Source organism: Lathyrus oleraceus, chromosome 3 (assembly GCF_024323335.1).
Source record: "Lathyrus oleraceus cultivar Zhongwan6 chromosome 3, CAAS_Psat_ZW6_1.0, whole genome shotgun sequence".
Lineage (NCBI taxonomy): Eukaryota > Viridiplantae > Streptophyta > Magnoliopsida > Fabales > Fabaceae > Lathyrus > Lathyrus oleraceus.
The window spans coordinates 464,043,870-464,071,386 of NC_066581.1; positions in this window are offsets into that span (position 1 = coordinate 464,043,870).

A 27,517-nucleotide genomic window follows, 5' to 3' on the forward strand; every position below is an offset into this window, starting at 1 on the left:
AAATTGTGATAATGGCAACGTCACAGTCATACTCAGAAATCTCATTCATTGAAATACAAACATCCAAAACATCGGAATCAAGTTCAACAAATACATAAGAATCAAACACAATATTTGGAATATCAACAACAACATCTGGAAAATTAATTACATCATTAGGATTTACAAAATCAACAGGAACAACATTCGTAAATTCTTCCACATCAATGGCATCTTCAGAAAAGAGAGGATCAACATCTGCATTCTCAAACACCTGTTCAACAACCCCTTCAACATACTTTTGGGCAGATAGGTCTTCAGCTCGGACGATACCATCGTCAAGCAAGGCCTGGATACCCTGCTGCAGCCTCACACAACCCCCGCTCTGTGCAACACGACCCAAACAACCGCCCCCACAACCGGGGAAAACATCTGCCTTTAGCAAGTATTCTTTAATTTCTAACAGCAGAGTCTTTAGTTTCAACACATCTTTGACTAATTTGACTTCTCCTTCAACCATGTTAACATTTGCTCCACCATGCTGCGGCATAGGATTGTTGACAACATTAGGAGCCGGTGCAAAGTTAATGGCTTTTGAGTCAATAAGGTCCTGAACGACGTGCTTAAAAGCTTTGTAGTTTTCAGTAGTGTGGCCAGGTTCCCTAGAGTGGAACTCACACCTAGCATTGGCGTCATAACCCACTGGAAGCCTGCCAATAGGAGGAGCCAAAGTGCGTAACTGCACAAGTTGCAACTGGGCGTACGACATCGGAAGAGTGTCGAAACGCCTATCCATCATCCTTTGTCTCTGTTGGTAGGCGGGTATGTTACCCTGTTGTTGTTGGTACTGATTTTGTTGACGATGGGGTTGTTGTTGTTGCACTGGTGCTGCAGCCGGAATGGTCACAGCTACAACATAGGGCTGCTGATGGTAATTCTGAAAATTGTTCCTTCAGTTACCCCTGCTCTGATACGAAGACACGGAATTTGCATCACCTTCTCTCCTCTTCTTTCCTCCAATGAACGACTTCTTCGACCCCGAGGATGATCCAACCCCACTTTGGATCTTACACGTCTTCAAGTAGTTCTCTACCCTCTCACCGATAGAGACCACATCAGCAAAATTTGAGGCGTTGCAACCCACCAGACGCTCTAAATAAGACCCGGGCAGTGTGTTCATAAACATGTTGGCCATCTCTTTCTCCAACATCGGAGGCTGAACACAGGAAGCCATCTCTCTCCAGCGTTGAGCATACTCTTTGAAGCACTCATTGCTCTTGAGAGACAGATTCTGGAGTTGAGTCCTATCGGGTGCCATTTCTGCATTGTACTGATACTGCTTCACAAAAGCCTCAGCCAAGTCTCTCCAGCAGTGAATATGGGCTCTGTCTAGCCTCATATACAACTCCAAGGATGCCCCAGCTAGGCTGTCTTGGAAGAAATACATGAGTAGTTTCTCATCATCAGAATACGCAATCATCTTGCGGAAGTAAGCTTGCACGTGAGTCTTCGGGCAAGAGTTGCCATTGTACTTATCAAAAACTAGGACTCTGAACTTTGGTGGAACTCTCACACCTGGGACCAGCCCCAAGTCAGCAACATCCACACCAAGAGCATTCTGCCCTTCCACAGCTTTCAACCTCTCCTCCAATATCCGAAACATAGGATCCATACCATGGCCCATGCCAAAGTATTCCTGAAGCAAGGTGAACTGATCCTCCTGATCATCATGGATGGGTTGTTGATCAGGATTGACACGTGGGATAGGGATAGGCCCCGGTCCATTGGGTCCATTAGTCTCTCCAGCTGGAGGATCAATCACAATCTCCGGTTGAGTAGTAGGGGGATTCCTTTGTATCAACAGTCTAAGATTCTGCTGTCCCTGAGCCACTCCTTGGACCACGTCCATGAACTGATTCATGCGAATCCTCATCTCAGCGAGCTCTGCTTGTAGGCCTTTCATTGCTCTGCGTTGATTCCTTCAGGTACCGTATCGGTGAATTCCTGAGTCAACTATCCTGCTAGTGGAATACCAAAAAAAATGAGAACACCGCGGTAGTACCTATTATGCAAGACATGCTAATGGATATGCAAATGCAATGACATGTTTATCAATTCCAAAAGGTATTCTACCTCTTGATTCCAGTCTCACATCTGATAAACAGTGTAAGAAGATCGAGCCGTGGATAAACTTCTGAGACCAAGATGCAATAAAGAAAAACCGTCATACAAATGAGTTCAAGGAGAAGGGCCTTATCTAATAATATATCAAAAGAGGATCTCCACAACAAGCCTGTGGATCATTACTACAGAGAAACAAAGAAACACAACAAGTAAAAAGAGGAACGAAAATCAGGAATCAGCCTCCTGTATACAACCCATAAGGATTGCTGCTAACTTCAGCCAGCAGTGCCACCGTGTCATGATGATCAGGAGATTCTGTCAAACGCCGGATAAGCAAAATCCTCTTGTGAATAATCCCATCCAGTTCTTTGATGTGCTCTATGTAATAATCCCCATCATCCTCCCTGAATGCCTCTTCAAGTCTAGATTTCTTCAAACCTGCCAGCACTTTGAGTTCTTCAATCAGTTCTTGAGCCTTGTCGAGTTGATTTGTGATGTAACCACTGGTTGAATGAGCACACAGGAGCTCATTGTTCTTCTCCTTCAGCAGAGTCTTCAACTTCTCCATCTGACCAATCAATTGGGCCACCATATCCTCCTCTTTTGCCTTCCGAGAAGCTGAAAATGCATCCCATCGTTCTTGCCACCCAACTAACTCACCACGGGCATCTGTTAACTGCTGCTTGACTCGCCTCAACTCAGAACTGGATGACCCCAAGGCTTTGTCAGTTTTCCTGAAGAAGTTCACCTCCACAGCCAATTTCTTTTCCACTTCCTCTTGTAATTTGACATCTTCCCCCTTCTGATATTCTGCCTCATGGTATAGATGCATAAAGTCTTGCAACTTCACACTCAACTCCGAGTTTTCAATTTGAAGTTCCTCCATGGCATCTTTCAATTTGTCATACTCCTCTCGGCTCACTATTGTTGACTGCTCAGGAGTAGGTGAATACAAAGGTTCTTCAATAGGAAAGGGTAGACTAAACTCTTCGACTCTTCCCCGAAGCCAATCTTCATATTGAGGATAAGTCCTGCAATCCTCCTTTCCAAGCACGGTCCTTCCTCTCTTGATTACCTTGAGCCAAGCCTCAGCTGCCTTATGGGATACAGTCAGATCAGATGAAGAATGGAAAAATAGAGATTCTTCCACATCTTTTTCCAAAGGCGGAGTTTTTAAAGCATACCCAAACTGTCTGACTGCTAGAGAAGGATTATAGTTGATTCCTCCTCTTCTTCCTACCAACGGCACATTCGGGAAGTTCCCGCAACTGTGAATAATATCCGCCCGAAGCAAGTTCCGGTAAAACCACCAAGAAATATCTTTAGCTCTAATCCCCATCAACCTCTTCGACCAACTCAACAAGTCCTTGAAATCAACGAACGCTCCTGACTTGGGTAGGTGAGAACTGAACCACTTATGAAACAAGGGTGCACAACAATTCACCAATCCTCCTTTTTTATTCTCATTCCTGTGATGCACTGAATGAAAGAAATCTCCCAGCAAGGTCGACACTGGATTTCCCAACACGAAGAGGCATATTGCGTCTACGTCCACAAATTTTGCAACACTAGGGAACAAGATAATCCCGTATACACAAAGAGCCAACACAACATTAAAACACCTCCAATCACCATATTCAAGCTTCTTCTTGGCTTCTCCCACTAAGAAACTCAGATGAAAACCACTGACTCCTCCTTTCTGACACATATTAGACTCCATGACTGACTTCCCCAAATATGTGGCTAAAGCAACCATGCTGAAATCGGGCAAAAACTCGGAACTATAGAATAGCAACTGCGACTTGATAGGAACTCTGAGAAAATTGGCAATCTCCTCAAAAGTAGGGACCAAGATATAATCTGGGAATGTAAAACACCTTAATGGAGGGTCATAGAACTGCAGCAATGTAAAGAGAGCATCGTGTTGATCTTTGGAGAGAACCGTAACAAAACTTAGAATCAACCTGTAATCCTTCTGGAATCTATCTAGAGAATCATGATCCAATAACTTCATCAGCTGTTGAATGGGATCCAAATAAACCACAGGAAATTTGTAGGCGACATGTCTTTTTCTGCCAATATCCATCTTAGGAGAACCAGAAAACCCCGACTAGGATCAAGAAGAAGATATAAACCCCTGGAAATAGATAAACATGTGTTAAATGATATGAATACAAAATGATGTGATGCAATGCAGTGACATGGGAATCAGGATTGCTGTATCTGCTTGAACAACTGTCATGTCGCACTGTCTGAAGAGAAAACCACTGAGGAACATATAAGAGATCAAAGTTCTGCTCCAACAAGAATACCAGAAAACCGGGTTGGTTGAACGTTAAGGTTTCCTGAATTTAGCCATCCCCTCACTGGTAGGTTCTAAGAACAGAAGTTCGCCAGCTTCTAGCCCTTCAGTCGAGAATAATACGTTTACCGCTGAAGGTTTGGTATTATTTACGAGACAAAAGGCATCCACTGACTCCCCTCAACAAGACATCCTAAAAGCAAGTTCCTAGCCTTGGGTCCTCGGATTGAGCAGCGAGAATGCGCCCACCAGAGATAACATAATCGCATCTCAGAGGAGTGCCTCAACTGAGTCCTCGGGAAATGGTCACCAGAGTCGACGATTTCTAAAGGAACATCCTGTCGTTACGGAACACCCGTAGGACAGAATATATCCAAAAGAAACCTCATTTGGGTGTGGGTCTCACGAACGACTTAACGTAGCAACACGCCACGCAAGCCTCATGATTATCCACTCTAAAACCTGTGTGTACGCTCAAGCCTGGGTAGTGGGCTTATCTCTCATAAAACAACCCATCCCAACAAACAACCAACCCAACAGATCCAGCAGATACAACAATCATATGTACACAATGCAATAAGATAAAGCAGATAAATGCTGAAAGTAAACAACTGTATAAAAGAATAAACACCCAACCAACAAGAAACTCACAAAAGCTAGGAGGGACTCGCATAGGGAAACCAGGTCCCCAGCAGAGTCGCCAGTTGTCGCAACGCGAAAAACAACCGGCGGGAAAAAGGAACAAAAGAGCCGTCACTGTTCGTTATTTATCCCAAACGAGGGAAAGGAAACAATCGAAGAAAACCTGAAGAGAGGAAAAGACAAGGTCTCTCAACCAAATCTAGGGTTCGGGAGTTGATTATGCGAAGGGAAGGTATTAGCACCCCTACGCATCTGTAGTACTCTACGGTATCCACTCTTATTGTTCTAGTCTAAAGGGTGTAGGTATATCTAAGGTACTATCTGCTAAAAGAAGGTCGAAAGAAAATGACTCGCAAGGATGTCGCATCCACTGCCTACGTATCTCACCTGAGTATGAGAATCAGAGTCTTCGTAGCTCGGCTACCTATGGGCGAAAGAGAAGTGTGCTCGATAAGACATCGCGTCTTATGCCTACGTATCTCATCTGGATTGAGAATCTGAGCAAAACGTAGTTCAGCTAACTACGGGAACAAGGGTCTCGATTGCAACTAGGGCAAGAGGAAAGGAAGGTATCAATCGCAACGAGGGCGAGAGAAAAGAATCAAAGCAAGGGCGAAAGCAAACAAGGATTAGTTGTTAGTCGTCAGTCAAACTCGGCAAGACATCGCGTATCGTGCCTAAGTATCTCATCTGAACATGAGAATCAGAGTTGTCGTAGTTCGACTAACTAGGGGTTAAGGATTGCCATCTGAACATGGACTTATAAAAGAGGACACCAGTTGTGTCAAAGGAAAGTGGGCAATGTGTTAAACGTCCTAGCAGTAGGTGTCGTAGCTCGTTGAATCGAGTCTTAGGCTGTTACCTCTTTGCAATAGAACGGACTGACATGCCACAAGATCGGAGATGCACGGAAGGTCTAAAAGTGGGGAAGCTCTGTCCTAGAGTTGTCATGCAACGTGGACCTATGTGTTAGGATTTACAGAAGGGAACATCTACCTAATGTTAGCATGCAAAGAAATAAGGGAATTCTACCTATGTTATCATACAAAGGGTTCTACCTAATGGGTGCTACCTAAACGGAACAAAAGTCGACAGACAGAGCAAGGAGAGGAGCCAAGGTAAAGGTAGATGGCGATGCCTGAGGCGATTTACTTACAAAAGGAGAGGAGCTACGGATAAAGGTAGGTGGCGATGCCTGAGGAGATCGACTTACAAGAGGATGGATGAATGCGTGCTGGTTCTGTTAAGTTTTGAAAATGATTACTCGAGGTTGGATCGAGCTTTTGATCTTGCTTTGAAACGATTATCGGATGTTCGTTTGGATTCTTGTATTAACAGATGAATAAGGAATAAAAGAATAAATATTATGCACTTTATGGGATAGGGATACATTTGTTACGAATGGGGATGGTTCATGGCAATCAAACAATAAGAATATATGCCTCAATCATCATACAAGTAGGCAACAGTTATCAATCAAATCAGATAAGTAAACGGGTATATAATTAAACGAAAGAATCAAAGAATGAAATAACGGAGCATTAAACAAGGCATGGGAAGTATGAATATGTTAAACAATCAAGCAATAGTAAGCATGGATGAAAGAAACAAGTGTAACAGATAATAGATGAATCAGACAGATGAAAAGATGCACAAAAGGGTCCACTAAAATAATTAAATCAAGAAATGAGGTAAGGATCTGATAAAATCAAGATAAAACGCCTCTAATACATGGCCTATGAGATGAACAAGGGAGGATCAAAAGATCTCTTCAATTACCATAAGCAATCCTTAAATCAAACATCGATCATAAAGAAATCAACTGAAAATTCGAGCCAACTTAATAATTATCAAATAAATAGCAAATTAATCCAGAAAATTATGCAAAATTAAACTAAGTAAGGTGGAGTTAGGACGTCATCATCCCCCAAAAAGATTTTAGAAATAATGAAAATTAGTACATGAATTAATTGAAATATAACAGAACTCAAACCAAATGTCAATCAACAAAACTAGGTTAAAATTAAATCAAGAATAAATTAAAAATGTGAAATAAAAATCTAAGAAAAAAGTAAGTTGACCATGGGGCAGTGGTCAACCCTCATCCCAAAAATCAGAAGCTGAAAATAATTTTAAGTTATAAAAATAAATTCAGGAAACAAAGGTATGCTAAAATAGACCACTTAGAATGAATAATTAAAATAAAATATTAATACTAAATAAATGCAAAAATAAAAATTAAATAAAATTAAATAAGGCATCAAGCAATATGAAAAATATTTTTGGATATTTTTATGAACAAAGAAAACATTTTAAATTAATTAAAATCAAAACAGAAATAAATTGGGAATTAAAAAAAGAACATGAAAAGAGGTGGTGTATTAGCATTTGGAATTAAGTAATATGCACTGATGGGCCATGAAAGGGGGGCGCTAAAAGCAACACGCGAAGGCCCATGATCCAAACCACAATTAATCTGGGTGTGACAATATTAAAATAAACATTTTAAATAAAATAATCATGTGAACCTTATGTCAATCGGTCACTTTTATTTTAAGTCACTACAAGACAAAAAACAACGAATGGACAGGATTAAAACAAAAGCAATAGATCCAAGGGCTCTCAAGAAGACACGCGGTCGTCTTCTTCATTGAGCCAAAACCCTAGCCATGCTCATGCAAAGAAAACACAGGAAAACAACATGCTCCTCTCAACTTCAACACAAAAATGAGAATGCTATAATGCATCAAATATCATGAAACAAAGCCCAGATCTCAAGTACAAAATGCAAGGATTAACATGGTAACTTGTTTTAGGTGAAATGGTAGCTTATTCATGGAGAAAAGTTGACAACAAAGTGTCAACATGAACACGAGCATGAGCATAAAATCAACAACATAAATCAACACCATGAACAATGCCTCGTACTGAGGACTTCCAAAGCAAGCATAAGCATATGATTAGCATGGTAATGAAACAAGCATGATACTGAGTACAAATGTATCAATAAAATGACTATGGAAATCGAGCAAGAGTGTTACCTAGTGGAAGTCTAGTCCACTGCTTCTTGACTATGGAGAGACTAGAAGAGAATGCTACTTTCTTGGTGCTTCAAGAACTTCACTTCAAGAACTTGCCGAGAAATAAAATCTGACTTCTAATGAACCTTGTCTTTGCTTGCTCGAAAATCCAATGACTCCTTTCATGTTTAGGGTTTCTTGTCTTAAATATTGTGGTTCAAATACCTTAATGGGCTCTGAAATAATGATTTGTTTATCCATGAGCAAATGATGCAAGTTGGTGAGGTGTATGAGAAATAGGAAAGAGGGCACGTGAGATACTGTTTCTTATTTTGGCAAAACTTTGGGTGAATGGAAATACAATGCATGGCCAAATAAGGAAAGCAAACATTGGTTATGGAGATGCATTTGTGCAACATGGCTTGGTTTGGTAGCAGGCAAGAAATCATTTCAAGATGGTGACTTTGTGGCAATATAAGTTGATAAGCACATCACCAATTGAGGAGATAATGCAAACAATAGAGAGAAAACATGGAGTATGGCATGTTTCATGTTGATCATGGGTGGAAATAATGAGTGGAAGAAGATGAAAAATGGACCTCAAGAATATGCCACACCATTGTAGGATTGGTTGGGCAAGCTAGGCATAAAATCTGTCTAGAAATTTCAAGTCATGGTGCCAACTTTAAGTGAGTGTATCTCTCAAATCATGGATCCAAATGAGATGAATCCAAAGGGAGGTGAAAGAGGACATTACAAGGTATAATTGTGGTGAAGAAAATATTTTCAATTAGGTCCTTGAAGTGCAAGAAAACTGGCCAAAAAGTTTTGAAAAAAATTTAAAGATTTTTAGACTTAGAAATTTTGATCAAAATATGCCCTACTTAGACCTAAAAATATGCCCTACTTTGACCAACCATAACTTTCTCAATTTTGATCAAAATGGAGCAAACTTTATATTTATAAAAAGCTTGGAACAAGAGGAAAATCTTTCATTTTGGAGAAATTTTCATATGGAGCTTTTATGTTGATGGAAAATGGGCTTAAAGTGAGTGCAAAATCATAAAAACTTGCCCAAAATGGAAGGTCAACCATTTCCAAATTTAGTAACTTTTCCAATTCCTGATTAAATGATGAATCCATGATCCAACCTTGATCAAATTTCATGTGTAGGCTCCCCTAGGCATGAATTTTTAGATTCCACTCTCAAAAAGTCAGGAGTTGACTTTTCTGGCCCCACAATTGACTTTTCCCAAACTATCCGATTCCTGATTCTAGTGATCAATTGAAGCACTTCTGGCTCAAATTAAAAACTTATGTTTTGTATGTATACCCTTGTGGACTTATGGAGGGCCATGGAAAAGAGTTTCACCCAAAGAATTGAAACTAAACTGATTTTATACCAAACCCTAATTTTAGGGCAAAATTGATCGGGAACTGATTGCAATGCTTGCCAATGGATCTTTCTAAGATGATTGTGAGTCTTCCTAGGCCAAGATGCCTCTCCAATCATGACATGGATGAGCTCCTCTACTTCCAACCAACATTGCTTGTTGCAGGTAGCCATGAAACCCTAATTTTCTGATTAAATCCAGATGAACACTCTGATAGCTCTGAATCCTTCACTGATGAACTGAGGACCATAATAAGATACATGGAGCCCCATGAGACCCTTGAGACTTGTATACTTAGAGAATGAAGTCCAATTCTCAATCTTGTTTTGTGTGGGCTCCTTCTGTTAAGGAGTGATCAATCAAAACTTGATTTCCAAGTCACTAATGCAGTATGCAATGAGTGTGACCTAGTATGATGCCAATGAAGTGTGAAACATAATCCCATGCTTCCAGAAAAGAAATGTAGGGTAAATTTTGGGGTATTACAATGAGTATACAACATCCCATAGTCACTATTGCCATTGACATATTTCAGTATCCTTTTCACTTGGTTTATGTGACTGACTCTTGGTTCAGCTTGATATCTAGCACAACCACCTACAGCAAAAGCAATGTCAGGTCTGCTTGTTGTGAGATTTAGCAGACTTCCTATCATGCTTCTGTAGAGACTTTGATCTACACTAACACCATTTTCATCTTTGGAGACTTTCAGATGTGTAGGAGCAGGTGTCCTTTTATGACTTGCATTCTCCATGGCAAACTTGTTAACAATGTTTTTGGTATATTTGCTTTGATATAGAAAGATAGAATCTTCCATCTGCTTGACTTGTAGCCTAAGAAAATAGGTCAGCTCTCCAACAAGGCTCATTTCAAATTCATATTGCATTTTTTTAACAAAATATTCGACCATCTGATCTAACATCCCACCAAACACAATATCATCCACATATATTTGAGCCACCGTGAGTTTTCCTCCTTCCTTCTTAACAAATAGGGTCTTGTCAATGCCTCCCTTCTTGTATCCATTGTTAATGAGGAACACTGTGAGTCTATCATACCAAGCCCTAGGAGCTTGTTTCAAACCATAAAGGGCTTTCCTTAGCTTATACATATGTTTTGGAAGATTTGGATCTGTAAATCCTTTAGGTTGTTCAACATACACTTCCTCATTTAAGTAACCATTCAAGAAGGCACTTTTTACATCCATTTGGAATAGTTTAAACTTCAGAATACATGTCATTCCAAGCAATAGTCTAATGGACTCAAGGCGAGCTACATGGGAAAATGTTTCATCAAAGTCAACTCCTTCAACTTGAGTGTATCCTTGTGCTACTAATCTTGCTTTATTTTTAGTAACCACCCCTTGTTCATCAGATTTATTCTTGTACACCCACTTTGTTCCAATGACATTTATTTCTTCAGGTCTTGGAACCAGTTCCCATACTTCATTTCTCTTGAATTGGCCTAACTCTTCTTGCATGGCATTGATCTAAAATTCACCAGTCAAGGTTTCCTCGACATTCCTGGGCTTAATCTTGGACACAAAACAGCCATGTGAGATCACTTCCCTTGATCTAGTTGTGACCCTTTTATTTGGGTCTCCTATAATGAGATCTTTAGGGTGATCCTTCTGAATTCTGATAGAGGGTCCCTTATTAATTTTGTCAGCTTCAGGTTCAGCTTGAGTGAGTTCACTCTCATTACTTTTGTCTGGGAAATCAGCTGGGGTATCATTTAGGGATGTCTCAACATCGTCTGTGACATCAGTCTGTTGGTCATCAACCACAACATTGATAGATTCCATCATTACTTTTGTTTTGGAATTAAAGACTCTAAGTGCTCGGTTGTTTGTTGAGTAGCCCAGAAATATTCCTTCATCACTCTTGGGATCCATCTTCCTTCTTTGTCCACGATCAATCAAGATATAACATTTACTACCAAACACATGGAAGTATTTGAATGTATGTCTTCTCCCTTTCCAGACTTCATATAAGGTAGTATGAGTCCCTTTTTTCAAGGTTACTCTGTTCTGGACATAGAAGGTTGTGTTCATAGCTTCAGCCCAAAAGTTATATGGCAATTTATTAGCATGAATCATAGCCCTGGCTGATTCTTGGAGAGTTCTATTTTTCCTTTCTACCACACCATTTTGCTGAGGGGTAATGGGAGATTAGAACTCATGACTAATTCCTTCTGATGCACAGAATCCAACAAATTTATTGTTCTCAAATTCTTTCCCATGATCACTTCTGATTCTAATAACATGACTTTCTTTTTCTCTTTGAAATCTTAGACAAAGATCTTTGAAGACTTCAAATACATTAGATTTTTCTCTTATAAAATTGACCCAGGTGTATCTGGAGATGTCATCCACCACCACATAAGCATACTTTTTCCCACCAAGACTTTCCACCTGCATGGGTCCCATCAAGTCCATGTGGAGAACTTCTAACACTCTAGAAGTGGTGTCATGTCTGAGCTTCCGATGTGACATCTTTGTCTGTTTTCCAATCTGACATTCTCCACAAACTCTTCTTTCATCAATGCTCTGACAACTTCAAGTTTGGAATTCCTCTGACAGCTTCAATAGATATAATCCTCTTCATTCTTTTAAGATGCAGATGCCCCAATTTTTGATGCCATATCTTCACTTCTTCTTCTTTGGCCAGAGTACACATTGATGAATAACCAATTTCTTAAGAAATCCACATATAGCAGTTGTCCTTAGACATGACTCCTTTCATGATTACTTCATTTTCTTTATTAGTAATCAGAAATTCAGTTTTTATGAAGTTTACAGTTAGACCTTGGTCACATAGTTGACTGATGCTTATTAGGTCTAGGTTGATGATGAGAAGGACTAGGATAGCCATACAATTTAAAGCAGAATGGTTTTATGTGACCAAATTTTCCACAGTAATGACATCTGCATCTTTGGTGTTTTCCTTTCTACTGTCTTCCCTTATGATGTTGTGACATATGATGTGACATCTTTGGTTTGCTACCAATGTGACTACACTCAGGTTTGGATTCATTGAACCCAAGGCCAGACTTGTCTCTTGCCATTTGTCCAGTATGGAGAATTTTATCTAAGGTGTTAGATCCATTATTTAGCATTCTGACATACTTTGTCATCTCATCCAGTTTGGAATTCAAGAACACTGCTTCAGTCTTCAACTTAGAGATGGTTTCCAAGTGTTTTGCCTTCTCATTCTCCAGTTATGTTATCACTTTCTTCTAACTTTCAACTTGTTAACACACTTCTTCACTTATGTGACACAATTTTCTGTAGGTAATGGCTAACTCATCAAAGGTTACTTCTCACTTGAGACTTCATTAGAACCCCATCTTCCAGTCAAGGCAGTCACAAGGTTTACAGACTCTTCTGTTTCACTTTCATCAGACCAAGTAGCAACGAGACTCTTCTTCTGTTTCTTGAGGTAGGTCCCACATTCAGCTCTAATGTGTCCATACCCATCACATTCATGGCACTGAACTCCTTTTCCTTCTTTGGACTTTTCATCAGATCTTGTTCTTCTTCCAGCATTATTGGACCCACTGATGTCAGATGAGATGTTCTTGATATTAGACTTAGAACTTACATCCATATTTTTCAGAAGTTTGTTGAACTGTCTTCCCAGTAATGCTACATCATTTGCCAGATCTTCATCAGTATCTTGACCACCTTCTTCCTCTTTCTCTTCAGTGTTTGACATGAAGGCTATGCTTTTGACTTTCTTTTCAGATCCATCACACATTCCCAACTCAAATGTTTGGAGGGATCCAATTAGCTCATCCACTCTCATATTGGAAATGTCTTGAGACTCTTCTACGGCTGTCACTTTCATGGCAAATCTCTTAGGAAGTGACCTGAGTATTTTCCTCACTAGTTTTTCATCTAACATCTTCTCACCCAGGGATCCTGAGGCATTAGCAATTTCAAGGATATTCATATGAAATTCATGAATATTTTCATCTTCTTTTATCCTCAAATTTTCAAACTTGGTAGTGAGCAACTGCAGTCTAGACATCTTCACTCTAGAGGTGCCTTCATGAGTGGTTTTGAGAATATTCCAAGCATCTTTATGAAGGAGAATGGCGATCCAAAACGCAGCGGAATTTAAAATTTCTCCTTTAATGATCCTTACGAATGGGCATGATCAGTGATAGAATCGTTACCTCTTATGGCGATCACGGACGTTGAACGATGACAACGCCTCTACTCAGTCCACACGAACGGATTCCTTTAATCTCAGTGCTAGCTGCTATGAATGAAGGATTTGAATGAGAGAGAGAGAGAGAGAGAGAGAGAGAGAAACTAAATTGCAAGTGTGACAATGCTTCTACACAAGGGTTCTATTCATAGAACCACTTGTGTGGGCTGCAAGCCAAAAGGGCCACTCTAGTGTATATGGCCCATATCTTATAATATGCCAAAATCACTTAAGCGTGTGGTACCTTACCATATTTCGTATTCTACTTAAGTACACAGTACCTTATGATGTTCTATAATTCACTTAAGGGAACCGTAGATTACGGTATTCCTTAATTACTCTATCTCTCATCAATATGTCCTTTGTGTGTGACCTTATAGGTTTTCACGACATTGGCAATTATATTAAATCACGTATTTAACATAATAAACAGTGAGCAGTATCTAGCAACACATCACTGCTACCCAAGACATGAAAATGTCATGTGATCTGACAAATCCTTCTGTGATAATAATTATGTGTATAATTACCCTTTTGCCCTTATGTCTATATTGAACACAAGGCATAGACCGTGTCATCCTTGTCGAGTTCAATATTGGGCCCATAGACATTTATCCTGTTACGCAGGATGGGCAAATTCCATCTAGGTCACTCATGTCCCTTAGCATGCTTCATGGAGTACCCATCAACTGTCTTTATGGCCATCCAGTTACGAACAATGTTTGATCAGCAATAAGGCATTCGACTCTACATCTAGGGTCCATAGTGGTTTCAGGTCGAAGGGTGGTATACACCATTATCACCATGAGAATAGCTTATGACACTTTGCATAACATTCTATATAGTATTCTCATAGCGGGTCAATCCAGTATAAATATTACTCTTAATATTCATACCTATGTTTAAGACTTGATAACTCTTTATCCATGATCCATGAGTTGTGTTCATCAGTCTATAAACATAATAGTCTTCATGCTTTAATGTTATCCCACTTTACAATAAAGCTTGACTACAGATACTTTAAGAATAGTGTCCTTATGTCTAATGTGATCTCATGATTAAGTCATACTTGATACATTAAACGGACTAGCTATTCTAGGGACTTTATTAAACAAACATAATAAAGAAAAAGCCTTTTATTATTAATAAATAATTCGATACAAGTACCAAAAGTATTGGCCTATAGGGCTTACACCAACAATCTCCCACTAGCACTAGAGCCGATCAGGCATGCCCCTAATGCCCATAGATCTAGTATGGCCATCATGCTTCTGCTGCGCAAGAGGCTTTGTCAGTGGGTCAGCAATATTGTCAAGTGTAGGTACTCTGCATATTTTCACATCTCCTCTATCTATTATCTCTCGAATGAGGTGATAACGCCTAAGTATGTGTTTGGATCGTTGGTGAGATCTAGGCTCCTTAGCTTGTGCGATAGAACCATTGTTATCACAATAGAGACCAATGGGATCCACAATGCTAGAAACTATATCAAGTTCACTAATGAACTTTTTGATCCAAACAGCTTCCTTTGTTGCATTTGAGGCAGCAATATACTCGGCCTTGGTTGTAGAATCGGCAATTGTATCTTGCTTTGAACTTTTCCAGCTCACAGCGCCACCGTTTAAGCAAAACACATAACCAGATTGCGATCTAAAGTCATCCTTATCTGTCTGGAAGCTAGCATCGGTGTATCCAATTACAGCCAAGTCTTCCTGACCTCCATATATCAAGAATGAGTCCTTAGTCCTTCTCAAATACTTAAGGATATTCTTGATAGCTACCCAATGGGCATCACCAGGATCAGATTGGTACCTACTCGTTGCACTTAAAGCATACGAGACATCTGGTCGAGTACATAACATGGCATACATGATAGATCCTATTGCAGATGCATATGGAATCGTATTCATGCGATCCCTTTCTTCCTTAGTTGAAGGGGATTGTGTTTTTGATAGACACAGGCCATGTTGCATAGGTATGAATCCTTTCTTGGAATCATGCATATTAAAGCGTCTCAGCACTTTGTCTATGTACGTACTCTGACTTAGGCCAAGCAGTTTTTATGATCTATCTCTATAGATTCTGATTCCTAATATATAGGCTGCTTCACCTAGGTCCTTCATAGAAAAGCATTTCCCCAACCAAGACTTTACTTGTTGCAGGGTAGGGACATCGTTTCCAATGAGTAATATGTCATCTACATATAATACCAGGAAAACGATCATGCTCCCACTAACCTTCTTGTAGACACAAGGCTCATCTTCGTTCTTGATGAATCCATATTGTTTTACCGTTTCATCAAAACGAAGAATCCAGCTTCTGGAAGCTTGCTTCAATCCATAGATTGATATTTGTAACTTACATATCTTTTGGGCTTCTTCTGTTATGTCAAATCCTTCAGGCTGTGTCATGTACACATCCTTAAGAAGATTCCCATTAAGGAGAGCAGTTTTGACATCCATCTGCCATATTTCATAATCATGATATGCAGTGATATCAAGTAAAATCCGAACAGATTTAAGCATTGCAACTGGTGAAAAGGTTTCATCATAGTCAACCCCATGAATTTGTTTATATCCTTTTGCAACCAGTCTTGCCTTATAGGTATGTACCTTACCATCCATGTCAGTCTTCTTTTTGTAGACCCACTTGCATCCTATAGGGTTAACTATTACAGGAGGCTCTACCAAGGTCCAAACTTGGTTTGTGTACATGGAATCCATTTCAGATTTCATGGCTTCTAGCCACTTCTCAGACTCGGGACCAGTTATGACCTCTTGGTAGGTCACAGGCTCATCTTGATCCATGAGTAATACATCACCTTGATCAGTTATGAGATATCCATATCTCTCAGGTATGTGATGTATCCTGCTTGACCTACGCTAGTCTTGTTCTACTTGAGCAGGTTGCTCTTCCACAACTACTTGTGTTTCCTGCTCTAATTCCTCCATAGGTGTGTAGATGCTTTGTGATTCTTGAATTTCTTCAAGCTCTACTTTCCTCCCACTGATTCCCTTGGAAATAAAATCCTTTTCTAGGAAAACTCCAGTTCGAGCGACAAACACTTTACCCTCAGAAGGATTGTAGAAGTAATACCCTCTTGTTTCTTTAGGATACCCCATAAATAAGCATTTATCAGATTTGGGCTCAAGCTTAGTTGAAATTTTTCGTTTCACATAAAGTTCACAACCCCAAATCTTCCTGTAAGACATATGTGGTTTCTTACCACTCCATATCTCATATGGTGTCTTCTCAACCTTTTTGGATGGAACACGGTTAAGTGTGTAAGCTGCTGTCAATAGTGCATGTCCCCAAAAGGAGTTAAGAAGATCGTCGTGACTCATCATGGATCGGACCATGTCTAACAGGGTTCGATTTCTTCTCTCAGATACACCATTCCATTGGGGTGTTCCAGGAGGAGTAAGTTGGGATAGGATCCCACACTCTTTCAGATGGTCATCAAACTCTATGCTTAAATACTCACCACCTCGATCTGATCGAAGAGTTTTAATATTCTTACCTAGTTGGTTTTGTACTTCATTCTTGAATTCCTTGAACTTTTCAAAGGACTCTGATTTGTGTTTCATTAAATACACATAACCATATCTACTGAAATCATCAGTAAATGTGATGAAGTACTGAAAACCTCCTCTGGCTGGTATGTTCAGTGGTCCACATACATCAGTATGTATGAGGGCCAAAAGATCATTAGCTCTTTCACCTTTTCCTATGAATGGAGACTTTGTCATCTTTCCAATTAAACAAGATCTGCATGTCTCATATGATTCATAATCAAAAGAGTCCAAGAGTCCATCTTTATGGAGTTTGGAAATGTGTTTCTCATTTATGTGGCCTAATCGACAATGCCAAAGGTAAGTTGGATTTAACTCATTAGGTTTCATCCTTTTAGTATTAATGTTATAAATAGGCATTTCAAGATCAAGGACATATAGTCCATTGTTCATTTGTGCAGTAGCATAGAATATATCATTCAAATAAATTGAGCAACAATTGTTCTTTATTATAAATGAAAAACCAAACTTGTCCAAACAAGAAACAGAAATAATATTCCTGCTAATTACAGGTACATAATAACAGTTCTCTAACTGAATTATTAAACCACTAGGTAAAGTCAATACATAAGTTCCTACGGCTAAAGCAGCAACCTTTGCTCCATTGCCAACTCGTAGGTCAACTTCACCTTTTCCCAAATCTCTACTCCTTTTTAGTCCCCACACATTGGTACAAATGTGAGAACCACATCCAGTATCTAATACCCATGATGCAGAAGTAGATAAAATAATTTCAATAACAAAAATACCTGAAGTTGAAGTCTCTACTCCATTCTTCTTATCTTCCAGGTACTTTGGGCAGTTTCTCTTCCAATGTCCGGTCTTACCGCAATGGAAGCAGGTGCCTTCTTTTGCTATGCCTCCACTAGGCTTCAAAGAAGCAACAATGGGTTTGGGTTTGGCAACTTCCTTGCCTTTCCTTTATCACCATGCTTGGTGGGCCTTTTGTTCTGTCTCTTTCCGTTTCCGATCATCAGAATGGACTTCCCTTTTGACTTCAGATTCTGCTCAGCAGTTCTTAACATGGCTAGCAGTTTAGGAAGAGATTTGTCCATATCATTCATATTGAAATTTAGGAAAAATTGACTGAATCTATCTGGCAACGATTGCAAGATCAAATCAGTCGCAAGTTCCTTTCCGAGGGGAAAACCCAACCTCTCAAGGTTTTCCACATACCCAATCATCTTGAGCACATGGGGACCTACAAGGGCTCCCTCAGCTAACTTTTCTTAAAAAAGGGCTTTTGAAACTTCAAACCTTTCATGCCTTACTTGCTCTTGATAGAGCATCTTCAGGTGTTCGATCATATCGAACGCTGCCATGTTCTCATGTTGCTTTTGCAACTCTGAGTTCATGGTAGCTAGCATGAGACAAACAGTTTCCTTGGCATCATCGACATGCTTCTTATTAGCATCTCTTTCTGCCTTAGGTGCAGAACTAGGAGGTTTCTCTTCAGGAACAGGTTTCTCCAAGACGTACAACATTCTATCATGTTTGAGGACAATCCTCAGATTTCGGTGCCAATCCAGAAAATTTGTACCAGACAATTTTTCCTTGTCAAGGATTGATCGCAAAATGTTGTTAGAGGTGTTTGTTGTCATGGTAATCTACATGAAAATAATGAAAATATAAGTATCAATAACATATTTAATTAGGCCTTTAATTAAATATGCTCCCACTATTTTACTCAAAACAAATGACCCTCACCATTTGATTCGTAAAATCCCGTTGGAAGATTTTCTAGTGGGTCGAGATCCATATTTCACTTTGTTTTAAGTCCGCGTAGGCGAATTACACAAAACTAGGTTATTTAGGTAGGAACTCCTTCCAATTATATCTAATACAACTCTCGAATATTTTAGTTGGGTGAATAACTCCTTATTCCAATCCATCACATGGATCATTTCCAACTCTTGCTTCTAAACATATGTAATCTTATTATAATTTGTTTAGTTATGTTTGACCCATTGTTTTAACAATTGGATATTACAATTATCCCATCGCACCTTACTAATATAGAACATGCACCTCGCGTAGGCGAAACCTACATTATCCGATACTAGTCTTGATGAGTGTTAAAACTTTGAAAGCATAAACTTAATATTTAATTTGAGGGAATTTGCAATTATTCTGATCTCACCGGCTTATTTATCATATAAATCGTCTCTCACATGCATCAACATACATTCACATGCATCAACATACATACATAATGAAACAGTTATGGCCTCTAGCGCAATTGTTCTCCCAAGCTGTAGCACCTCAAATTTGCCCTTCCCATTCATGCATTCATTCATTCTTTTTAGGTCATTTATCATTTCATATTGCATTGCACCATGGCAGTCAGAATTGGCATCAAGAGAATCCTTGGTACAAAAGAGCAAGTCTTTCCTTGAGGTGAAGGCCACATGATTATTCTAAAGAGCTTATATGAGCTAAGGTTCATTTTGAAGCAACTTTACCAAGTGGTAGAGGCCCAGATTCATCAGTACATTTCCAGGTCATCTGAGGACCATAAAAGTCAACTGTGCAGTCAACTGAGGGCTATGAGGTGGGGAAATGATTTGAAGCATCTCAATTATGTTCAAAAGAGGCCTATTCATCATGACAAACATCTATCTTGAAGATTTTGAAGTCAAATCAAAAGTTTCCAAAAATGGAAAATGACATGTAATTCAAAGTTTCCAAAAATGACAAGTTTTGGTCCACATTCAACTTGACCTTGCAACATCAAAGAAGCTTCAAATGGATTTTTGGTGAACATGAAAGTTGAAGATCTTTCTCTCCCCTTTTCAAAAAGTCATAAATCATGTCCATCTGATGATTGGTTGAGAAGTTATGGCCAAATGATCACAAAGTGTACATGGAAGTTCAACATGGCATAACTTTGGCTTCAAAACTCCAAATTGGTCCATTCTTTTTGAAAAATACTTGTTATGACCAAGGCTTTCCAAATCAACCATTGCATTGCATGAAAAAAGATCACATGATCATTTGTCCATTCATGTGAATTTTGGAGGGAAATTCAAGAATTCAAATTTGGTGGATCACATGAGCATAATTCCAATCCAATGTTGTTTATTGACTGATTTTAAGTGGAATTGAAGCTTAGCATGGCACTGTTCACGTGCACATTGCTCATGCTAAGCACACTTGCCAAATTTTCCATTCACTTTATTTCTCCTTAATTTCCAATTAGCCAAAGCCTAATCTTGATTACAGCATCATTAACACTTGATATAAAAGCCTAATCATAACTGTTTTGGCTCAGAAGAACAATTTCAGATCTCAAATTCTCATTTCCCTCCCATTTTTCTCTCTCATCAAATCTTAAAATTCTTCACACAAACACCAAGTTTCTTGGTAGATTCATGATCCTGGTGTAGTTTGGAGCAAGAATCAACCATCAGTTTGGCCAATTCAGTCCATAATAGTGCAGATCCAAAGCTTAAACATGAAGATGGATCTTGAAAATTGAGCTTCATTCAGGTGGATTCAAGTGTTAATCTATGCACAAAGCTTCATAACAAGGTTATAGGAGAAGATCTGGAAAGTTTGGGAGCTCTAGCACGCGAGTTCATCACACTGCACATCAGGTAGGTGAAAATTCGATCATCATATTTTGCCTTCTCATGTATATAAACTTGTAGATATTTTGATGCTGATGATACTGATATAATTAGATCTTGAAATGGATGAGAAACGAGTGAGATATGTGGAATTAAAGTTTCAATGTTCATAATGTTTTCCTTCGATCTGTTCAATCCATGGAGAATTAGGCTGTATGAATGTGATATTCTTGTTCCTCATTGAAAGACGGTTCGAACCATATGCGTTTAATCAATTTCTGGAAATTTTTCTTGTTGCCTCCGCCGTGGATCCACCGAAGAAGACGGTGGAAACCACCGTCCACCGCCGCCTGCAAATATGCTAGGGTTTCTATATTAGACGTTGCGTTTTGCTTCAAACGCGCCTTGAACCATCAGATCTGTGTTCGAACCTTTGCCATGCATTTTTTAATTCCATTTATTTTCTCCTGTTGAAACGTTGCGTTTCATGTTAAGGCGCCTTGAACCTTACAAGCCTGAGTTTGATTCCTTGCGTACGTTGTTTCTGAATATAATTTTTGAACGCTTCTTAGACCGTCCATGCATAGGTTCGATTCTTCACTGGCGCATGTTTTCTTTTTTCTCACTTGAGCGCTTTGACCTGGCCAGCGTGGGTTCAATACTTTATTATGCACTTTTTGATTTTCATTCAAATTTTATTTTCCACATGTTTTCCATATTATTTCATATTAATCCATTCAACTTTCAAAAATCGTAGAAAATAGTAAACATGTCCAATTTGATCCAAACTTTTTTTCACATGCTTGTGTCGATGTCTATTATTTTTTGATGTTAATTTCCTGATTTGCTTGTGGCTGGATTTTTAATTGGGAATTGTTGTTTGAACATGATGCCATATTGATATGTTGCATTCATTTGCTTGTGAAATACTCATGGTTTATCCACTTGATTTGAAATTTGACATGCTTGATCCTAACATGTGTTGTGATTTTTTGGCTTTGGTTTGAGATTTTTATCATTTGATATCACTGTTTTGGACACATGAACATATGGCGTGACAATTTGTGTCACATATTTGATGTTGCACTTGTGAATTTTCATTCACCTATCATTTGAGCTCTTCTGAACCTATTTTTTTGCACATTGATCATTCATAACATGATAAGCTTGCATAAAAAATTTCATGATCATTGGTTGTATTTCTGTTTTGATTTGGATTTTTTATGTTTGATGTCCAACTTTGATCACATTGCTTGCCTTTGCTTTACCTTGATCATTTGATGGCTTTGCCTTATGATTTTGTTTTGGTCCTTTTGAGGACTCTTTCTTGTTTGATTGAATGTGCTTTTTACGAAATATTGACTTCTGTTTTGGTCATTTGACTTGCCTTTGACCCTAGTCTTTGTACTAGTGGTTTGTACTCACCAATTGTGTTTTGTATTTCAGGCTTGAGCATTTAACACTAATGGTTGGTGTGGTATCATTACTTAAGATGCCAATTGCTTTGATCACTAACTCTTGTTGTGTTGTAGGTCCATTGATGTGATGAACTCACTTGAGTGCTTGCACTTGTGACTTGCATTGTGTAGATATTGGTTTTCTGAATACAATATTAACTGTTTGGCTTTTGTACAGGTACATTAGTCGCTTTTAGCTCTTGCTTGAGCTTTGCTTTGGTTTGTGGTTGATATACCACTTAGGTAACCACTCTCTTACTCCATGTAGTCTAGAAGTCCTGCCACCTTTTTGGCAGGCATTTGGCTGAAGTCCTCCTTATGAGACTCTGATTGTGCTTGTTTATATTTGTGCTAAAGACCTCTAAATGGGGCATGTTACTTGTTAAGTCCTCCTAAGTGAAGAGGCAATTGACAGATAGAAGGGATTAGCAATCAATCCCCTGTTACTCAGTGAGTCCTTCATTATGCTCGCACTACGTGCTGATGCTCTTGAACATAACCCAAGATCTTTGTATAGAGTCAGTCAAGTGGAATAGGGTCCCTCTTTCTGGATCCCCACACATTCTTTGATTTGAGCTCACCCAGGCCAGGGTTAAGAGCATGAGGTCTTATCCTCATTACCACCTTTCATCAGCTTCACCCTAACTCTCAATGTTAACGGTTAGGAGCTTCAGAACACCCCTACAGTCTTGGCTTGTTTGTCGAGGTTGATATGACCCCTCTTGACTAAAGCCCAACCATTTACCTGAGCCACTTGTTTGCATATAGTGTGTGATGCCTGTTCACTTGTGATTGATGTTTATTTGCTGTTTGAGCTGACTTGCTTCCTGTGTGAGTTAGGTTCTGATTAGAGACCTCAACGTAGGGATCGTTTGCATGACAACTTTTAGGCTCGAGTCGTAGTCTCCCTATTAGTTTGTTGTCTCCCTAGTCTCTGGTTAGGAGAGAGTTTCTCCCCTGTTAAGGGGAACTACGTCGCCCTGATTCTCATACCAGATGAGATACGTAGGCAGGAGATTGAGCGAGATCTCTCCGGGCACCCTTTTTCTTTGTTGTGTGTGTGTCCACCCTTCATGTTTTTCCTTTTTGTGTGTGTTTGGAGTCGGATGTAAGGCCATCTATTGGCATTCTGTTTCCTGTTTGTTGTTTGTTTGTTTTGAGGAGTTAGATATAAGCCCATCTATTGGCATTCTATTTCCTGTTTCCTTGGAGTTTGTTTGGAGTCGGATATAAGTCCATTCATTGGCATTCTATTTCCTGTTTGCGTTTGTTTGTTCGGAGTCAGATGTAAGTCCATTTATTGGCATTCCGTTTCCTATTGTGTGTTTTGTTTGACGTCTCAGCGTCTTTTTTTAGTGTTTGTTTCGGCGTGCGTTAGTCGAGCTACGAGTGCTCTGATCCTTTCTCTGGTTAGAGAAGATACGTATGCATAGGATGCGATGTCCTAGCGAGCATGTCTCCCATTTCCCCGAACTACATCGACTCTGATGTTTGTTTCTGACAAACTACGTAGGCCTAGGATGCGACATCCTGTCGAGTCCGCTTCCTCCATCTTCTTTCACCTGTTTTATTATTCCAGTGTGTGCATTCTCTTTGAGCAGTTATTTTAGCAACCTTTTCCTATTCTTTTGAGCGTGGATCCCGTCGAGTACGACGGACGTGAGGGGTGCTAATACCTTCCCATTGCGTAACCGACTCCCGTACCTTGCAATCTCTGGTCGTAAGACCATTCCTTTCCCTTTCTTAGGTTAGTCCTGCGCTCCCTTTCCGTCAGAGGATGAATAGCGTCGGTGGCGGCTCTGTGTTTTTCCCGCCGGTTGTTTTTCGCGTTGCGACACAAGCCAATGAGAGAACCTAAGTTAACCTAATAACGATCTAAGCTTCTCCAAGCAAGATCTTCAAGGTTGTCCTCCTTTGATATTGAATTCTTCTCTTTCTTCATAATATTACATTACATAAAAGAAACTCTTTTACATACGAGGGAGTGAGATGAGAAAAGAAGTTACATTAAGAGATTAAGATAGAGGCACGACACGCAGGTCGTATTTTAAAACCCAAAACAAAATAAACGAAAACTAAGGCCATAACAGATCACCACAAGACAATAATAATAAACACATTATTATTATTATTATTATTAATTCTAATTCTTTTAATTCATTAAAACCAAATTAAATTCCGGCGACCGATCACACTACGCAGAGTTAGCCGGGGGTCCGCTGCCAACACTTGATACTTTAAAGCACAACTCTTGCGCAATCATAACCCTAATCGCATAACCTTTTTGATAACACAACCCTTGTTCCGTCATTAACCTTAATGCATAACTCTTTGACAACACAACCCTTGTGACGTCATTAACCCTATTGCACCAATTTCAGACCGTCAAACACATCTTGATTGTTGATTCAGTATGATTCATCAACACGTCATTGCATCACCATACTAATGTCGGATCAAGAAGCAAACGACCATTGATCACTCAAAGCAAAACAACCATTAAGTGTTTGAATGAATGAAACGGAAATAGTATATCATATATACCGTATTTTGCATCAGGATTACTTATATCTGTAGCAACCTGAAAAATACAGTGCGCGAAAAAACAACCGGCGAAAGAAAATGACAGAAGAGTCGCCACCGTGCGTTATTCATCCCAAAGGAGGGAAAGGAAACGCTCGAAGTAAACCTGAAAAAGGAAAGGACAAGACGGGGTCTCGCCACCAAATCTTGGGTTCGGGAGTCGGTTATGCGAAGGGAAGGTATTAGCACCCCTACGCATCCGTAGTACTCTACGGGATCCACTTTTGTAGTTCTTGTCTAAAGGGTGTGAGTTTATCTTGTGCTGTTTACCAAAAAAAAAGGGTTAAATGAAAATGACTCGCCCGGATGTCGCATCCACTGCATACCTATCTCATCTGAATATGAGAATCAGAGTCTTCGTAGCTCGGCTGACCTATGGGTTGGGGGGATGTGTGCTCGCTAAGACATCGCGTCTTATGTTTACGTATCTCATCTGGAATGAGAATCAGAGCAAGCCGTAGTTCGGCTAACTACGGGGTTATGGATTGGGTTTTGGACGAACGACGTCACTACGCAATCTACCGGATGCTCGACCTTTGGAAACTTACTCGCCTGTAGTAGAAGGAGTTAACATGTTGCTTTGGGTTTTAGGGTTTGGGATGCTCAAGGGCAAAAAGGCAGTCCTTGACGAAGGAACCGCGCTACCTGCAGGGATACGAACACATACAAAACAAACATGTATAAAGTAAATGTGCCAACAAGGGGCTCAGAAGTAAATAAATAAAAGAAAACAAATGCCTCCTATCGAGGTCTTCCAGCTAAGAAAGCGATAAAATGCGGAAAAGAGGTAAAAGTACCACACGGATAAAGATCCGAAGTAACAGCAATTAAAGGAGTAAGAAACCCAGGGATCTCCCAAGCTAATGCCATCAAAGAAAGGTGAGTCAGTATAGGTAATTGGAATGAATCTCCAGGGAGTATCCCACAAATAAAGTGGGAAAACCACGCAAACCATCTCTGCAAGAGTCTGTAAGCCCTCACAAAAACTCAACAAAAGGGTTAGTGAAACACGATAAGCATTTTTTTCATGGATAACAGTATGGTTTCAGAAACCTCAAACCCTGTGGCATACATTTAAGAAATCATGTGATTAAACATTCAAGGCATAGGTTTCACCCATTCATGCATAATTAAACCCGTGGGCAAAAACATAATGAAATTCGTCCATCATACCTCATACATTCAGATGATCCAAATTAAGAGCATAAAATTATGGGAATGAGGCAAACCTGATGGGAGAGATCGGTTGAAATGTTAGGGTTTGCGTGAGATGGGGGTTGCTCTGAGTTCTCTGTCAGGTTCCTCTCCAGGTTTTGTCCAGGATTTTGTTTCAAGGAAACCTCAGAGTATTTTGCTTCTCTTCCTTTTTCTGTCTGATCTCCCTTATTTATAACCTGATTTTCATGGCTTTGTGGGCTCAAATGAGAGAGGTCCAAGTCCAAGTTTTTTCTATTATATTTTATTTATTTTTTTATGATTATTTTTATTTATTTATTTTTATTTTTATTATTATTATTTTTTTCATTTTTTTTATTATTAATATTTTATTTTTTTTCATTTTATTTTATTTTATTTTATTTTATTTTATTTATTTAATTTTATTTTTAAAGTTTCTTGGATCTAATTCTGATTGACATGATGAAATGCAATATGAAATGCTAAATGAATGCATGAATGAGGGGGGCAAATTTTGGGGTGTTACAGCTGCCCCTATTCAATCATCAGCTAACCCGAGTAGGATGAAAGCGAACAGCTTATCAGACAAACGGGGTGAACTGTGATTGAATACCAAAGACAGACCGAAAATTTGCGCTCCGAGAACACCACAAAAACGCGGAAATACACCGCGCTGTTTATTTTTCTTCCAATCCTCTGGCTGGATCTGAATCAGTCTTCTGGCTTAATCTGGAGTTTCGATCCTCTGGCTGAACCTATACTCAATTTAGTCCTCTGGTTGGATATTAATTTTGATCCTCGGGCTGGATACGATTTTGATCTTCTGGCTAGATCTCCTTCGTTTCGATTCTCTGGCTGAATCTATTTCCTTTGATTCTCTGGCTGAATCTGTAGGTGTTTAATTGACTGCATTATATGGTAAAACACTAATGTCTTGACTGATGTCATGACATGTATGTGTGACTACATTGTAGTTACTGCAGGACTAGCTAACACAGGATTATTGAATGCTGTGACATTCATACCTGTCAACAGATACTAAGGAACAGAAGTTCTGTTAGAACTTAGTATTCATTTGCAGTCTGGTTATCAAGGAAGAACCAGACCTGGCATAAGGCCTACTGACTGAATGTCAAACTGGATGTTGTAACATTCATCATTGACAGCAGCTACTGAAGATTAGGCAGAGTGGTGTTCTGCTATACTTCAGCATATTACTTAGTTTGTTCTTCAAGAGAATAACAGAACTAACTTAAGGCCAATTGTGTAAATGTTAAGTTGAACACTTTGACATTTATTAATGTAAGTTGTTACTGTAGTATGGTCATTTTGATCATGTACAGGTCAGCAAAATTGTACAGTCTGTTTTCTGGAAAAACAGACTCAGCATATGGACCTTGATGTCAAGCTGAATGTCGTGACATTCGTGCCTGACAGCATATGCTAAATTGTAGGTTGTTCAGTTTTCTATTTCAGCTTTTTCTC